The 11,748-nt window shown below is 38.2% G+C and overlaps 1 pseudogene; it reads right to left on the bottom strand.

Moving 5' to 3' along the window:
* Positions 1 to 10,614: 10,614 nt before the first annotated feature.
* On the bottom strand, positions 10,615 to 11,466 carry LOC140515401 (small ribosomal subunit protein eS6-like; annotated as a pseudogene).
* Between the last annotated feature and the right edge of the window lie 282 nt (positions 11,467 to 11,748).

Here is an 11,748-nt window from a genome sequence, read left to right as displayed (position 1 = left end):
TGAAAGTTAAGATTTTTTTTTGGTTAACATTTTAACTGTGAAGCTCCTTGGGGACTTATCAGGTTCCTTGGGAGTTTCTGTTTGGGTAGGATCATAAAATTCCATCAGCCTTTCTGACAGCATGTTGTAAAATTCTAAACAGGGATGAGGAACCCGCAACCTCGAGGTCACATGTGGCCTTCTAGGATCTCAGATGCATCCTTTTGACTTGGACTGCAAGTTTGACAGAACAAATCCTTTCATTAAGGGGATTTGTTCTGTGAGGTTTGGATTAAGTCAAAGGGCCGCAATTGGTGTCCGAGAGGGCCACCTGTCACCTCAAGGCCACAACTTCCCCACCCCTGTAAAGCAATGAAGTGGGTTAATGAGAAATTAGGACCTCTCACAATTGATATGAGAGGACTTACAAATTTGATTTCTAACAAGAAATTTTTATCTGAGAGACTGGCCATTGCTTATACAAATTATGAAATTGTATCTAGAACAGTATATATTAAAGCAAACTAAATCTTAGTAGACCCCACATATAAAGATTTTATATTTACCTTATTAGGGGTTAGTATGTAATCTCTTCAGATATGAATATGTGTCAGCATGACAGCTCGTAGGAGGTCGTAGTATTTTTGAGTTTTGAGCGAACTCTCAAGTGCGTAATTATACACACTGTATGTGTGTAATTACAGAACGTGACTACTTTCTTAATTTCTAATGATTATGCTTCAGGATGGATTTAAACTGGAAAGGATGAATGTATGTCCTTATATGAGTAAAATAATGGTAATTGTACCCAATCCTAATTTGGAATGAGATAAAATCTTTTGAAAATATATTTTGTTATATTTTTCTGAGTTTTGATTTCGGGTATGATCGTCTGAATTTTCATTAAGTCAATAATCTATCACTCAAGGGAAAAGACATGGGCTGCTCAAAGGGAAATCAGAGAAATGCTACAGCTATGTGCCTGGTGAACACTGAGAGGATGACTTTGCATAGGCAAATGTAAGAGCGTTATGACTCAGTTTGCCCATCTTGCTATTTCTTTTCTGAAGAGGAAATTTTTCCACCTGGTTAATCCTGAGATGGGCTGTAGCCGGGGAAGATACTACATTTCATATATATTATATATTCTGTGAATAATGTAGAATTTTGCTACATGATTCACTGATTCAATGTTATCTATGACTCTTCCACAGAAACAAAAAGCGTTAAAGAAATTTTATCCTGCTATGTTTATGTCAGGTCAGTTTGTGCCCTCAAAGGGATAGTTTTGATTTTCTTATAACCATGTCCTTCTCCCTTCCTTTCACAGCAAATTTCCATAACTAGGGCAGGTGACTTGCACAAATTGTTGTTGTTTCTATATGATTCATCTTATTGTTGCAATACTCAAACATCTCTCAGTGAGTATAATAGGATGTAAGTATGAAAAAGATGAACGTTTTTCATTTTCCTATTCTGAATCTGTGGTCACTAATTTCTTTCCACTTCCTAACCTAAGCAGCTAGATAAAAATCCTTAGGCTTGCAGGCCATCCCTTGGTTATTGATTATGCATTAGGATCAGGTCTGCACAATATCACCTCTTTTCTGCGTGGTGTAATAAAATAAATAGAGAGATAGAGAGATAGATGGATGGATGGATAGATGGAAGGATACAGATATATCCTAAAAGTGGACATTAAAACAAAAATTTGATATGATCAAGATGTAAAAAGAGGGTATGTTTCAAATTTTATGTAAAAATGTCCAGTTTTAATGGAAGAGTAAACTTCACTTTGAGAAAAGCAACAAAATTGGACTGTTTTTGAGAAATACTATATGTGTGCATGCATATACATACATATGTCTGTATACATACACACTCACTATATGCATGTGATTGTATTCCCAAACTGTTTCTACTAAGAATAATGACAAAAAGACAAGTAAACATGATGGATGATATATTTTAAATATTTTTTTCTTTTGTTCCTGAAGGTAATGAAGAAGAAAACCTAAAAGGTATTGAAAAAAGTGACAAACGTCCTTCAGGTTCAAGTGAATATACATAGATGAATTTTTTAAAAATTTTCTTCTTTCTTTTTTCTGGAATCTACAGATTTTTATCATATTTTAGCGATAAGTTCTCAAAATTGGATTAAGTATTTTACATGCAAAATCGCATTAATAATAATTAAATACAAATTATGTATAATTTTAAAATATATTTAACACATAATACAGAAAAATATATATAATTACATATGATATATATGTTATATATATTATATACTATAATTCTAAAATATATATAATAGTATAATAATAAAAATAAAATTATAAATTGTATTTTTTTCCTATTTACAGGCAGACTAGTATTATTGGGTAATATTAAGAGACAGAAAGGGTTATTTTCCAAGTCAGGCCCTCAAGGATCCTTTTTAAGACTCTTCTTGCATCGCATTAATGGCACTGTCCATATCAGGTACAGGGTTCAAGAAAAGACAGAATGAGCAAGCGTGTAAAACTGAAATTCTCTGCCTTTTCAGAAAAATTCTGGGTTGCTGATGATTGTAATGTTCTTCATGTAGCTTTGTTGTTAATAAAATTATCCCAGTAATATTTAAGCTGGATTTCACCATATGAGCTAATTACTGGAAAACCAAATTTAGGAAGTCATATTAGGCCTTGCTAAATTGTCGTAAGTCTAATCACTAGCAGATTTTAGCAACCTTAGCCTGACAACCTCTGCAAGTGAGTTAGAAGTAGAGAGGCAGATCTACTAGGAAGAACCCCTGTACCTGCCCTGGTGATGAGGTCTGTTTCAGAATTGCTAAAGGATAATGTTTTCAAGCACTAGGGGGCGATGTAGTGTTTCTTCGACAACAATTCTAAACTGATGAAATGCGCATTTGGAGTGAGGTACCAGAAACAAGCTGATCAAGGAAACCTTGCGTTACTTAATATGGATAATCATTATATGACTTTTGTTTAATGTGTCCTGGTCTTCTGTTTACCTGCAGAGGTATATGCCCGTAGTCAAATGTGAACATATCCATAAAAACAGGGGAAATTGTGATAGGAACTCATCTTTCATTTGCTATTACTAATTATCTACGTTATCTGTCCACCAGTCTATGTGTCTGTCTCTTTGTTTGTTTGTTTATTTATTTATTTTTGGTAAGGCAAATGATTTGCCCAGGGTCACACAGCCAGTAAGTGTCTGAGGCCAGCTTTAAACTCAGGTCTTCCTGACCCTAGGGTTGCTGCTCTGTCCATTGTGTGACTTAGCAGTCTTTAAAAAGAAAAAACCTTTTACATCCTAAAAGAATGTATAAGATTATGAAACGTAAAAGAATTACTTCTCTGTCACTGGCATAATTTCATCATTAAAAAAGGCTCTTTAGAATCCTAATTTTTTCTAAGGATAATTTTTCCATCTCCTGAACCTGTGCTTAAGCCTAATAAAACCTAAGGTTTTATCTCTGTAATTTCAACATTGTAGTAGATTTATTTCAGCAGTAGTAACCTGCCACACAGTCTCACAGCGCTCTTTTCCCCATAACAACATACACAAGATCTGGATATATAAATTAAGAACAAGCAGGTGAGATTTTATTTTTTTTTATTTTTTTTTATTTTTTTAATGTTTAACAATCACTGCCATACAATTGCGATTTTATCCCTCCCCACCCACCCCCCACTACCTCCCTCCCTCCCCACGACTGCATACAATTCTGTATAGATTCTACATATACTTTCCTATTGAGTATATTTTCACTATAGTCATGCTATGTAGTCAGACTAAGATAAATGAAAGAATCCGTATAACAAATCAGAACATGATACACAAACAGATACACATACACAAACATGATCTGCTACATTATGTGAGTGACTTCCATATTTCTCTCTCTGAGTGTGGAAGGCATTTTGCCTTGAGGTCCACCATTGGGATTTTTTTTTTTTCAGAAGTTCTTGTGTTATTACAAAAATCTAAGTCTACCAGAAAAAACTCTCACACACTGTGGTTGTTGCTGTGCATAAAGTTCTCCTGGTTCTGCTCCTTTCACTCAGCATCAGGTCATATAAGTCCTTCCAGGCCTCTCTGAAGTCTTCTTGTTCATCATTTCTTATGGCACAATAGTACTCCATTACATTCATATACCATAATTTATTCAGCCATTCCCCAATTGATGGACATCCCCCTGACTTCCAGTTTTTGGCAACTACATAGAGTGCTGCTATAAATATTTTTGTACATGTGGGACCCTTTCCCATTGTTATGATCTCTTGGGGATATAGTCCTAGTAGCGATATTGCTGGGTCAAAGGGTATGCACATTTTTGTAGCCCTTTGGGCATAGTTCCAAATTGCTCTCCAGAATGGTTGGATGCGCTCACAGCTCCACCAACAATGAATTAGTGTTCCAACTCTCCCACATCCTCTCCAGCATTTATCATTTTCTTGTTCTGTCATGTTTGCCAATCTTATAGGTGTGATGTGGTACCTCAGAGTTGTTTTGATTTGCATCTCTCTAACCAATAGTGATTTAGAGCATTTTTTCATATGATTATAGATAGCTTTAATTTCTTCCTCTGAAAATTCCCTGTTCATATCCTTTGACCATTTATCAATTGGGGAATGACTTGTATGATTATACATTTGGGTCAGTTCTCTATATATTCTAGAAATGAGGCCTTTATCCCCGAGCTTAGCTGTAAAAATTTTTTCCCAATTTACTACATCCCTCCGGATTTTGGTTGCATTGGGTTTGGTTGTGCAAAAACTTCTCAGTTTAGTGTAATCAAAGTTATCCATTTTGCATTTCATAATGCATTCTATCTCTCCTTTAGTAAAGAATTCTTCCCTTCTCCATAGGTCTGATAAATACACTATTCCTTGCTTCTCCAGTTTATTCATGGTATCAATCTTTATACCTAAATCATGTACCCATTTGGACTTTATTCTTGTGTACGGTGTCAGGTATGGGTCTATGCCTAATTTCCGTCACACTGTTATCCAGTTTTCCCAGCAATTTTTATCAAACAATGAGTTCTTATCCCAGAAGCTGGGGTCCTTGGGTTTATCAAACAGAAGGTTGCTATATTCCTTGCCTACTGCATCTTGAGTGCCAAGTCTATTCCACTTGTCTACCTCTCTGTTTCTTAGCCAATACCAAGTGGTTTTGATAATTGCTGCTTTATAGTACAGTTTAAGGTCTGGTAGCGCTAGGCCACCTTCCCAGGCATTTCTTTTCATTAGTCCCTTTGATATTCTGGACCTTTTGTTTTTCCAAATGAATTTTGATATTATTTTATCCAGCTCTAGAAAGTAATTGTCTGATAGTTTAATTGGTATGGCACTAAATAAGTATATTAATTTGGGTAGAATTGTCATTTTTATTATATTAGCACGGCCTACCCATGAGCAACTAATGTTTTTCCACTTACTTAAATCTGAGTTTATTTGTGCAAAAAGTGTCTTGTAATTGTGTTCATATAGTCCCTGGGTTTGTTTTGGCAGGTAGACTCCTAAGTATTTTATACTGTCTACCCTAACTGTAAATGGGATTTCTCTTTCTATCTCTTGCTGTTGAACTTTGTTGCTAATATATAGGAATGCAGAAGATTTGTGTGGGTTTATTTTGTACCCTGCAACTTTGCCAAAGTTGTTTATTAATTCAAGCAATTTTTTACTTGAATCTCTGGGATTCTCTAGGTAAATCATCATATCATCTGCAAAGAGTGATAACTTAGTTTCTTCTTTGGCTATTCTAATTCCTTGAATATCTTTATCTTGTCTAATTGCTACAGCTAACATTTCTAGTACCATATTGAATAATAGTGGTGATAGTGGACAACCTTGTTTCACCCCTGATCTTATTGGGAATGCATTTAGCTTATCCCCATTGCATATAATGCTTGCTTAAGGTTTTAGATAAATACTGCTTATTATTTTATGGAAAGTTCCCTTTATTCCTACGTTCTCCAATGTTTTTAGTAGGAATGGATGTTGTATTTTGTCAAAAGCTTTTTCTGCATCTATTGAGATAATCATGTGGTTTTTGTTAGCTTTGTTGTTGATGTGATCGATAATGCTAATAGTTTTCCTAATATTGAACCAGCCCTGTAGTCCTGGTATGAATCCTACCTGATCATAATGTATTAATCTCGTGATAAGATGCTGTATTCGTTTTGCTAAAATCTTATTTAAAATTTTTGCATCTATATTCATTAGGGAAATTGGTCTATAATTTTCTTTCTCTGTTTTGTCTCTTCCTGGTTTGGGTATCAAAACCATATTTGTATCATAGAAAGAATTTGGGAGGACTCCTTCTTCCCCAATTTTCAAGAATAGTGTATGTAGTATTGGAATTAACTGTTCTTTAAATGTTTGATAGAATTCACTTGTGAATCCATCTGGCCCTGGAAATTTTTTCCTAGGGAGTTCATTGATGGCTTGTTCAATTTCTTTTTCTGAGATGGGGTTGTTTAAGTATTCAACTTCCTCTTCTGTTAATCTGGGCAATTTGTATTTTTTAAAATATTCATCCATCTCATTTAGATTGTAGAATTTGTGGGCATAAAGTTGGGCAAAGTAATTTCTAATTATTGTTTTAATTTCCTCCTCATTGGAGGTGAGTTCGCCTCTTTCATTTTTAATGTTAGTAATTTGGTTTTCTTCTTTCTTTTTTTTGATCAGATTAACCAAAGGTTTATCAATTTTATTAGTTTTTTCATAAAACCAACTATTGATTTTATTTATTAATTCAATAGTTTTCTTTATTTCAATTTTATTAATCTCTCCTTTGGTTTTCAGTATTTCTAATTTGGTATTTACTTGGGGATTTTCAATTTGTTCTTTTTCTAGCTTTTTCAACTGCAAGCCTAAGTCATTGATCTCCTTTTTCTCTATGTTATTTATGTAAGCATTCAGAGATATAAAACTTCCCCTAATAACTGCTTTTGCAGTGTCCCATAAGTTTTGGTATGTTGTCTCACTATTGTCATTCTCTTGAATGAAGTTGTTGATTGTTTCTATGATTTCTTCTTTAACCCAATCCTTCTTTAGAATTAGATTATTTAGTTTCCAATTGATTTTTGGTTTCTCTTTCCATGGCCTTTTATTACATGTAATTTTTAATGCATTATGATCTGAAAAGGATGCATTGATTATCTCTACCTTTCTGCACTGGATTGTGAGATTTTTATGTCCTAGTACATGGTCAATTTTTGTAAATGTTCCATGTACCGCTGAGAAAAAGGTATATTCCTTTCTATTCCCATTTAATTTTCTCCAAAGATCTATCATATCTACCTTATCCAGAGTTTTATTTACCTCCTTAACCTCTTTCTTGTTTATTTTGAAGTTGGATTTATCGAGTTCAGAGAGGGGGAGGTTGAGGTCCCCCACTAGTATAGTTTTGCTATCAATTTCTTCCTTCAACTCCCCCAACCTCTCCTCTAAGAATCTGGATGCTATACCACTTGGAGCATACATGTTTAGTAATGATATTGCTTCATTGTCTATGGTGCCTTTTAGTAGGATATAGTTTCCATCCTTATCCCTTTTGATTACATCTATTTCTGCTTTTGCTTTGTCTGAGATTAGGATTGCTACTCCTGCCTTTCTTACATGAGCTGAGGCACAGTATATTCTGCTCCATCCTTTGACCTTTATCCTATGTGTATCCCCCCGTTTCAAATGTGTTTCTTGTAAGCAGCATATTGTTGGATTATGGCTTTTAATCCATTCTGCCATCCGTCTCCGTTTTATGGGAGAGTTCATCCCATTCACATTCACAGTTATGATTACAATCTGTGTATTTCCCTCCACCCTCTTTCCCACCATTTGTGCTTTTAACTCTCCTGTCTCCCTTCCCCTCCTCAATAGTATTCACTTTTCTCCCCCTCCTCCTGCAGCCTTCCCCTCCTTCTTTTAGCCCCCCTCCCTTTTAGTCCCCTTTACTCTTATTGCTTCTTTCCTCCCTTTTAACCACCCTCCCCTTTCTTCCCCCTTCCCCTCCTACTACCTATAGAGCTAGTTAGGATTATCTGCTTAAGATTATTGTTCCCTCCTTTGAACAAATCAGATGAGAGTACCTCTCAAACAATGCTCATCTCCCTCCCCTCCTTCCCTCTACTATAGTTTTGTACTTCTTCCTGTGATATAATTTGCCATTTTCTGCTTCCCCCTTTCCACACCTCCTATTACATTCCCTTCTCATACTTAAATCATATTTTTGCCATGACATCATTTATTTTATGCCCGTTCCCTCTACATATATCCCTTTTATCATAATAGCTGCACAGTTCTCAAGATTAACAGGTATCATCTTCCCTTATAGGGAGGTAAACAGATTGCCCTAATTGAGTTGCAAGTTTTTGTTTTTGTTTTTTCCCCTCTGTTTACCTTTTTATGATTCTCTGGAAACCTGCATTTGAAGATCAAATTGTCTATTGAGTTCTGGTGTTTTGGTCAGGAAGCTCTGGAAATCCCTTATTTCGTTGAATGACTTTCTCCTTGCCTGAAATGTTATGCTGAACTTTGCTGGGTAGTTGATCCTTGGTTGGAGTCCCAACTCCTTTGCCTTACGGAATATTGGGTTCCAATTCTTTCGATCTTTTAATGTAGAAGCTGCAAGGTCCTGTGTGATCCTGACTGTGTGACCTTCATATTTAAATTGTTTCTTTCTGGCTGCTTGTAGTATTTTCTCCTTCACTTGATAGCTCTGGAATTTGGCAACTATATTTCTTGGGGTTTTGAGTTTGGGATCCCTTTCCGGTGGGGAACGGTGGATTCTTTCGATGACTATTTTGCCCTCTGAGTCTAGTACTTCTGGGCAGTTTTCCTTGATGATTTCCTGGAAGATATTGTCCAGACTCTTTTCTTCATCATGTGTTTCTGGCAGGCCAATAATTCTTAGATTTTCTCTCCTGGATCTATTTTCCAGGTCAGTTGTTTTTCCAATTAAATATTTTAGATTTTCTTCTATCTTTTCATTCTTTAGATTTTGTTTGACTGATTCTTGTTGCCTCATTGAGTCATTAGTTTCTACTTGCCCAATTCTAATCTTGATCGTATTGTTTTCTTCAATTAGCTTTCGCATCTCCTTTTCCATCTGGCCAATTTTTCCCTTTAAGGAGCTATTTTCTCCATTTAATTTTTGTACTTCTTTTTCCATTCGACCAATTTTCCCAGTTAGGTTTTGGGTTTCCTTTTCCATCTGATCAATTTTCCCTATTAGGTTTTGAGTTTCCTTTTCCGTTTGATTTACTCTTCCTTTTAGGGAATTATTCTCTCCAGTTAATTTTTGAACTTCCTTTTCCATTTCTTCAATTTTCTTTTTCAGATTGATGTTCTCATCAGTGAATTCTTTTTTTATAGTTTTAAAATCATTGGCCAGTTTTTCTTTTATATCCTTCTTCAGACGTTCCAGGTAATCTAGTTGTGCTTGCGAGAAATTCATAGTCCCATCTGAGGTTTCAGGTGGAAGTACAGTCTCAGCTCTGACCTCTTTGGTGTTTGTGTTTTGGTCCTTATCCCCATAGAAAGATTCTATGGTTTTTTCACTTTTCGTCTGCTTTTTCCGATTCATGATGTTGGCTGAGTGTTGTAGCTTTTGGTTCTTTCAGTCAGAAGATACAGATCTTTTAAGTTGAGTTGATGTTTGTCTAGGCTAAAAGCAGGCTTTTTGTTGTTGTTGTTGTTGTTGTTGTTGTTGTTGTTGTTGTTGTTGTTTCCCAGATCAACCCTGGGGTTAGCTTGATAGGTGTGTGGGAGGTGTGGTCTGGTCTCAGGATATCTCCTCAGCTGGCCTGAGGCAAAGGCAAGGTCCGGGGATTGTGATCCCAGCTTCCCTATTGCCTTCCCTTTCCCCTGGAGGGCTGGGGCACGCCTAGAGGCTAATGCGTGTTCCCGCCCCTCCTGGGGCTCGTCTCCCGGGCTGAGGCTTGCTTGGGTCTCAGTGCGAATTTTCTCTGCCCTGGGTCGTCTGTCCCTCCAGATAGCCTCCACCACGGTGGGAAGAATCCCCCTTTGCCACTTTTCCAGCCTCTGGTGTTATGAGACCACCCGCCCCCTTCTGCTGTTCCCACTGATCCAGGATTAATCTGGGGAAGAATTTTATGGTTCCCTCAAGGTCATCGGGGGGGGGGGGGGAGGGGGAGAGCACTTACTGATCACTCCGGCATCCCAGCTCCTGGATGTTCAAGTAGTGACCCACTGAAGTCCCGTCTTTAGGCTGAAGATTTCAAAGGCTGTTGCGCTGATATCGTTGGCTCGGCCTGGCTTATCTCCTGCTCCGCTGGTCTCGCCCGCCACTCTCGGGCCCCTCCGGTCGCCTCCGCCCTGCCACGCCGACCGCGCTGCGCTGTGCGCCGGGGTCTTACCCCCGCGGAACAGATCCCTCCCGTGGACCTTCCAGTCCAGCCTGGGCTCCGAATCTGTCAAAGTCCGTCTCCCACTGGATTCTACACCTCCAAAGTCTGGTCAGACTCTCCCCCCAGAGATATCCAAAGGAGTTTTTCCAGGAGCTTAGGTGAGTCGTTGCTTTCACTCCGCCATCTTGGCTCCCGCTCGCAGGTGAGATTTTAACCCAGGCCTCCTGCACCTAGGTCCAGAACCCATTCTATTTTTTTTTCACTTGACAAAAGTTATTTATTTATTTCTAGCACAGTTTTAGAAACTTTATTTTTGACTGGACTCAGATTTCGAGGTGGAGGCTCTCAGGGAAGACAGACGACGTCTTTTCATGATCTGTTCTTGTCGTTTTTCTTTAGCCTCCTTCATTCTCTTGGCCAAAAGTTTAGCATATTCTGCTGCTTCTTCCTTGTTCTTCTGGGTACATTGCTTCTTCAAAGCAATGCGTCTACCTTTGTGCTGCAAAACACGGGGAATCACCAGATGCTGAATTTTAGGAGCCTTGGTCCTGGGTTTCTTACCTTCCTTGTTGAGGGGCTTTCTCACAATGTACTTCCGGACTTCATCTTCTTTGGACAAGTTGAAAAGTTTTCGGATTCTGCTAGCTCTCTTGGGCCCCAGGCGACGAGGCACAGTGGTGTCTGTCAGTCCTGGTATATCCTTCTCACCCTTCTTCACGATAACCAAGTTGAGGACACTCAGGTTAGCATCTACAATACAGCCCCTAACAGATTTATGTTTTCTTCCTCCAGTTCTTCTAGGGCTATAGCAGGAATGGCCCTTACTGAGCAGCAGGCAGACACGTCCATGAGCCAAAACACCCTGCTTCATGGGGAAGCCTTCTTTGTCATTCCCACCACTGATTCGGACCACATAACTCTTCCATTCATCCCCCAGAGCATCAGCAGAAACTTCAGTGGCCATCTGATTCTCATAAAAGGTTTACAGCTTTCTCTCATCACGGACGTCGATGAGTTTCTGACAGCCAGTGGCTGGGAAAGAGATGTTGAGCTTCATCTTTGCACAGCCGCATGCTTCAGACTTGCCACGGGAAAGAGCCAGAACCCATTCTATGACATCACACTGCGTGTCCTAGGTCCCCCAGTCAGCAGGGTTTCTCTTCTCGAATACAGCAGCACTCAGAAAAGTATTTAGTGTAGGAGAAGGAGGTGACTGCCAGCTTCTTTTCACTTTTTCATTGGGTAGCCTACTCCAAAGGGTTCTTAGTACCTTTGACAGCTGCATCCTACAGGGCATGGAGTACCAGGCCTGGAGTCAGGAAGGGCTGAATTCAAATCTGGTCTCAGACACTTAATTAGCTGGTGACCCTGGGAAAGTCGCTTAA

The sequence above is a fragment of the Notamacropus eugenii genome, chromosome X (assembly GCF_028372415.1).
Source record: "Notamacropus eugenii isolate mMacEug1 chromosome X, mMacEug1.pri_v2, whole genome shotgun sequence".
NCBI classification, from domain to species: Eukaryota; Metazoa; Chordata; class Mammalia; order Diprotodontia; family Macropodidae; genus Notamacropus; species Notamacropus eugenii.
The sequence above is the reverse complement of the archived record's forward strand: the minus strand, read 5'-3'. Positions and strand labels throughout refer to the sequence as shown.